This window comes from Sapajus apella, unplaced genomic scaffold (genome assembly GCF_009761245.1).
Source record: "Sapajus apella isolate SASKATOON/1434 unplaced genomic scaffold, GSC_monkey_1.0 scaffold1, whole genome shotgun sequence".
NCBI lineage: Eukaryota > Metazoa > Chordata > Mammalia > Primates > Cebidae > Sapajus > Sapajus apella.
In genome coordinates this window covers 21869782-21876059 of record NW_022436941.1, presented here as the reverse complement: position 1 = coordinate 21876059, position 6278 = coordinate 21869782, and the positions used below count along the sequence as shown (strand labels likewise).

Here is a 6278-nt window from a genome sequence, read left to right as displayed (position 1 = left end):
TATATTAGATGGGATACTACTTAGCCAAAACAAAAGATGAATTAAAGGCATTTGCAGTGTTCCGAATGATATTGGATACTCTTTTTTTTTTTGGGATACTCTTATTCTAAATGCAGTAACCCAGGAATGGAAAACCAAACATCCTATGTTCTCACTGATATGTGGGAGCTAAGGTATGAGGAAGCAAAGGCATAAGAATGATACAATGGACTTTGGGAACTTGGAGGGAAGGGTCGGGGGGTGGTAAGGGATAAAAGACTACAAGTATGGTGCAGTGTCTACTGCTCAGGTGATCGGTGCACCAAAATCTCACAAATCACCACTAAAAAACTTACTCATGTAACCAAATGCCACCTATATCTCAATAACCTATGGAAAAATGTTTTAAAAATTAAGAAAAAAATGTGAGGTCAGGTGCAGTAGCTTATGCTTGTAATCCCAGCACTTTGGAGGCTGAGGCAGGCAGATCACCTGATGCCAGGAGTTTGAGACCAGTCTGGCCAAAATGGAAAAAAACCCTGTCTAAAATTACAAAAATTAATCAGGTGAGGTGGTGCACCCCTGTAATCCCAAAGACAACTCAAGAGGCTGACACAAAATAATCTCTTGAGCCTGAGGGACAGAGGTTGCAATGAGCCAGGATTGCACCCTGCACTCCAGCCTGAGTGACAGAGTGAGACTCTGTCTCAATTGAAAAAAAAAAAAAGAAATAAATAAAGAAAAAGACAATGTGGTACTTATATACCATGGAATACTATGCTGCCATAAAAAAGAATGAGATCATGTTCTTTGCAGGGACATGGATGGAGATGGAGGCCATTATCCTTAGCAAACTAATAAAGGAACAAAAAACCAAATATCACATATTCTCACTTATAAGTGGGAGCTAAATGATGAGAATACAAGGACACAAAGAGGGGAACAACAGACACAGGGTCCTACTTGAGGGTGGTGGGCTGGAGAAGGGAGAAGATCTGGAAATTATTAATGTGCACTAAGTTTAATATCTGAGTGATGAAATCATCTGTATGACAAAGCCCCATGACACAAGTTTACTATATAACAAACCTGCACGTGTACTCCTGAACTTAAAAAAAAAAAAAGGAGATAGTCAGAGAAAGACTGAAGAAAATTTGGCAATAAGCGACAACCAGAGATAAGTGCATTGAATTCTGAGAGGCTCTGCATTCCAGAGCGGAGAAAAAGCTTATTCGGATTAAAAATTCCAGCTATTCTAGGCTACATTAACCAGCTGCCAGGTCTGAGACCTAGGAACTTTCTAGGCTGATCTCACAGAGGGAGAAGTATCTGGGTATCTGGGTAGGCTGAAGGTAAAACAGGAAATGGCTAAAAAGTAAAACCAGGCTACGTGCAGAGGCAAGTGAGAAAGGGCCAGAATGTTGTCCAGAGTGCTTGTACATTAGCTGTCTGCTGCACTTTAAATCGCTGACCGTTATGTGGCCATGGGAGAAGGGGAAATTGAAAAACAGAAAAGGATTTTGTATGGTAAGTCTGAGGAAAAGCAAAATCCAGAAGTTGCACACCAGCAATCTTGGCTCAGAGATATTAAAGATATGTTCCGGTTGGTCTGAGCACACTTGTGCACACACACAAAATGTAAAAACCAATATCTGATTTGAGTAAAAAGCAGAAGATATGACAACATAGGGCCTGCATTGCTAAGGGCCATCAGTCTGCTGGATGAGAGGATTCACTGCCAGTTTTGGGTGTGGCAGCCTTCGGTAATAAACTGCAGCCACGGTTCAGATAACCCTCCTCACTCAAATTACCTGTTGTCCTCTGTCGGTATCTGACTTTGGTAACCTTGTTTGTACCTTTTGAAGGACAAAAGAGACAACCATAAGTCAAAGAAATAAGTCTCCCAAGGTGGATCATGTAAAGGAGTAGGGAGCAGCCTTTCATCCTAAAAATGGGAGAAAACAGACTCTATCCAACAGGCTCTGTCCAATTCTCCCAGCTTGTTTGATAGTTTTAATTTTATGTGCCTATATTTAATCATTTCCAGCCCAATGAGAGCCATATAAAAGAATCTGTGATTACATAACAGTTTCATTTTGAGAAGTTCAATGACCCTTTAAATGTTTCATTTTTCTTGTTATGTTTATTGACCTCACTAGCATCTGACCTGAGCAGCTGCTCTTTGGGGAACTGTCATGAATGACCGCAAGCTGGTGACAGACAGGGGAAAAATAAGAGCAACAATTCACGGCAGCTGGGTCTACTTGGAAGTAGGAAACACTGCCAGTCCAGGCTAGCAGGGGGCCACAAAGAACAAGGGCCTTCTGGAATTAAGACAGGACAGATCAGGGATTTAAAAAGTGCTGCAGTACTGAATACAAATGTAAATTGAAGCAGATTTCCTTTGCATATTACGGGAAGCAACATGAAGTAATGTTTGAGTCATTTAGGATACACACACACACAGCATCTACTGTCCCTGGAACCAGAGATGACCTAGATACTAATTAGGAGAGAAGCAGGCACAAATTATCAGCACTTGATGATACCCGCATGTTGATGTTGTGTATCGATACAGAACTCACGCTTTTGGGGAGATCCAGACACCCAATGAAGAGGTATTGATTGACAATTTGCATTTCAGCCAAGGCTTAACCTTGCTGAGAGAATCTTAATTTTTTCTACTGAGGCCAAAATCCACTTTAACTGGCCCTGCAGAATAATACCATAAAACAAAGGACAAGCAGACTAACTTCCATAAACTATTTAATTCTCTATGTTTCCACATTAGGTACTTGTAGAAATTATGAAAGTTTTGTCATTTACTATACTGGTGCAAAAAAGTGTATGAAGCATCTTATTAATAATCTAGAGAAGTATCCGTTCATGTAGCATTTCTGCCTTTCCCCAAACAGAATGCAGAGTTACTAGAGCATATGGTCAGGGTGGTCAGGTCAGAAACATGTTTTTATGGTTATTATCAGTTAGAGAGATTAATATTAGCCATCAGAAGGCTTGTAATTTGGATCCAGCTCTGCCATTTAATAGCCAAGTGATCCTGAGCAAGTCACTTCAGCTTTCTGAACCTCAGTTTAATCACCTATAAAATGAAAAAAATTGAGCCACATAACTATCAGGATTGATGGAGGATCCAATTAAATAAAGCATGAAAGCACATTTTTATAGGCTGTAAGATGCTTCACACCTAGAAGAGTTCCATACAATGCTTTGCACTTACACTAGATGCTTTACAGAAAAGCATGCAACAGGTATAGAAAAACCCAATGATGGAATCCATTTCCCCAGGGAAAGTCATAGTCATAACATGAATACCACTCAAAGCCTGGGTGATATGTTCAAAATAGATGAAAGAAGAGTGGAACTTGGTATCATTCCTCTTGAGATAGCTGGACTTAGCTGGCATTGCGTTTCCATAACATCAGCTACCCAGAGCAAAAGAGGTCTCTCTCCATTCTCCATTTTTTGCCACATTAAACCTAGGACTACATATTTACTGACTATCATGCAAAGTGTTTCAAAATAAATAATAAACAGTATTGAGAATAATAATATGTAATAATAATTAAAAATAATAATTATTATTAGTTCTAATCTTCTGAATTAGATCTCTCATGATTTAAATATTCTACCACTTCCAGTTTGTGTGTGGAACCAACAGCCATCACACATGCAGTCTGGAACATTTCAAAAGGCCTAAAAACTACTGTGACTCTTGGAACTAAATGATAAAAGGCAGTGTTCAGCTAGACTACACCATAGTAAGAATCATTAGTTGAAAAAACAAGAAGGATTTAAAAAGATGTTTCTTATTCAGATGCTGACTTTCAAGGTATGATATGCTTTTAACCACGATATTTTAACTGCTTTGTTTAAAATACATGTGACAATTTAAAATGATACCTATTCTCAAGTTTCTGTTTCATCCAGCAACTTAACTTTAAAATATTCTATTAACTAATATTTGATATATACAAAGGAATACATGTGAAACATATGCTATGAAGCACAAGAACCCAGTAATTTAAGAACTAGAACCTTATTTAGTGATAGAAGTACAGAGAACAAAATTAATTCAGAACCTTGCAATGCCTGAAGGACATTATTGAAAACATCAGGATGCAGAGCAAATTGTCAAGCAGGTGAAAATTGTTTCTTCACACTCACTTTTCCTTTCTTTACCCTTTGCAGGGTTGTGTGAATTTTGAAACAAAAACAAAGGAAGAAAAGTTTAAATCAAAGGAATGTCTCTTTATTGGTGGCATTCAGACACTAGTAATGAACCAGTTGGTGATGTATCTTTGAAAAGATATTGCATGAAAAGATAAAGCCATATTGCACATAGGCAACTTCTATATTCATATATTAGAAAAGCAAATAAACAAAAACTGTGTAGATAACACAAATGTAAAATTCAGATATCTTCCAATTTCAACATGACAGACTGAGAGCCAAGCTAAAAATAGACAACATAGTCAAGCAGCATCTTTTAAAAATTTGTTGTGATGTGTAAATTACTCTCTATAAGACATAAATCAACAAAGAGTTACACACTTTAGTAAGTTGTAGAGAGATCATACTAAGGCACAACCCTAATTCTGATTCTATTTATTGTCAGCCTCTACTTTTAATCTTGGGTAGCAAACATACTTAGGTATTTTCTTAAAGTAAAATCTTCTAAATCATCTCAATAATCTGAGTGGCTTGACTACTCCACTGTATCACTAGTCTGGCTTTCATGGAAAGAAGACACCACTGAATTCCCTTCTGGCCTCCTCAGTACACAGATCCTAGTGCAGTAGAGGGTCAAGTGCACCAGAGGCAAAATTCAAGTTGCATGACCTTGAGAAAAATTTTCATTTTTCTGACTTTTCAACTTCCTCATCAGAAACATGAAGAAACTAGACTAGGTAAATTCTAAAGTCTATTCCAATCCTAAAATACTTTAACTGCTTTTGATTCAAATATTCAATCTGTATTTGCTAAAAGAAATGCATGATTCTTTTGGGCAATTCCTGAAATCTTAGAGAAAAGGAAGCCTCCCACCTCTGCCTTCCAGTTCCTAATTTAATTTCCTCTCTTTCCTGAATTCCAAGGTGTTTGTAGATTCTCTTTGAGATTAGAAACTAATACTCCTCTAACCTGATTCAGTACCTAAAATGAAAATGAAATCTAGGCCAAAAAAATTAACATCATCATGATTAATTTTTCCCCAGAAGAGAATCACAGTTTACCTTTGCTCTACTTGGAAAACATCCAATAAGACAACGTTTCTTCTGAAGTTTATCTGTGTGGTGAGAATACTTTAAGTCCTGTATTTAAAAATAACTAATTAACTGTACTCTCAAGACCCTTTCATTGTAAGTATTTTTATTCTACTAGGGAAAAAGTGTTTGAGTCTATTCTTACAAGCATCAAAACTTTTTCACAATGAATACCTTTCAACATATTTTGAATGTTAATAAAAAACAGACTTTAAACACAATTTACAGAATGGTTTACTAAAAAAGAGGTTATCATTGGCCAGATTTGGAATAATGAATGTTATTCTAATAACAGTCAAATGTGTCCTTCCTCCCTTACCCATCTTCTTCTCCACCTCAACCACAAAGCTCAGACATATTGTAGGGAAAGGAATTATGTCAGGGAGCATCTGTAAGAAGCATGTGAGAAGAGAGATCCAGCAAACTATACATGGAATAGATATGTCTTTTCAGATATATCTAGTATCTGAAAGCTCCAGTATTTTTGTATCTGAACAACTTCTCTCCTAACCATGATAATAGCAGTGTAGTTCACACAAATGTTAAGCCATTCTTATTGATAATAATCAGTAAAAGGGGATGCATCTAGACTAAGAGTGGGTTCCCTTATGACCAGGCCCACCAAGATTTCATATTCAGAAAAAAATATTGAGACTTAAATGTTCCTGCCTGCTGGCTCTGAAGAGAGCAATGGGTCTCCCAGCACAGTGCTCAAGTTCTGCTAAGGGAAAAACAGCCTCCTCAAGTGGGTCCCTAACCCCCTGTGCCTCCTGATGGGGAGACACCTCCAAGCTGGGGTCAATAGACACCTCATACAGGAGAGCTCCAGCTGGCATCTGGCAAGTGCCCCTCTGGGATGAAGCCTCATAGGAAGGAGCAGGCAGCAAGTTTTGCTGTTCTGCAACTTCTGCTGGTAATGCCTAGGCAAACAGCGTCTGGAGTGGACCTCCAGCAAACTCCAGCAGACCTGCAGCAGAGGGGCCTGACTGTTAGAAGGAAAACTAACAAACAGAAAGC

At 38.1% G+C, this 6278-nt stretch overlaps 2 long non-coding RNA genes across 2 annotated transcripts in view; one reads left to right on the top strand and one right to left on the bottom strand.

Moving 5' to 3' along the window:
- The window catches only part of LOC116547144, a 6995-nt gene extending 6305 nt beyond the window's left edge, over positions 1–690 (top strand). The window contains exon 2 of the long non-coding RNA XR_004266968.1: positions 551–690. This is a non-coding gene — a long non-coding RNA (uncharacterized LOC116547144). The remainder of the gene's footprint in view (positions 1–550) is intronic.
- LOC116547083 overlaps positions 1–6278 on the bottom strand; it is a 106816-nt gene that overhangs the window by 79554 nt on the left and 20984 nt on the right. The window lies entirely within an intron of this gene.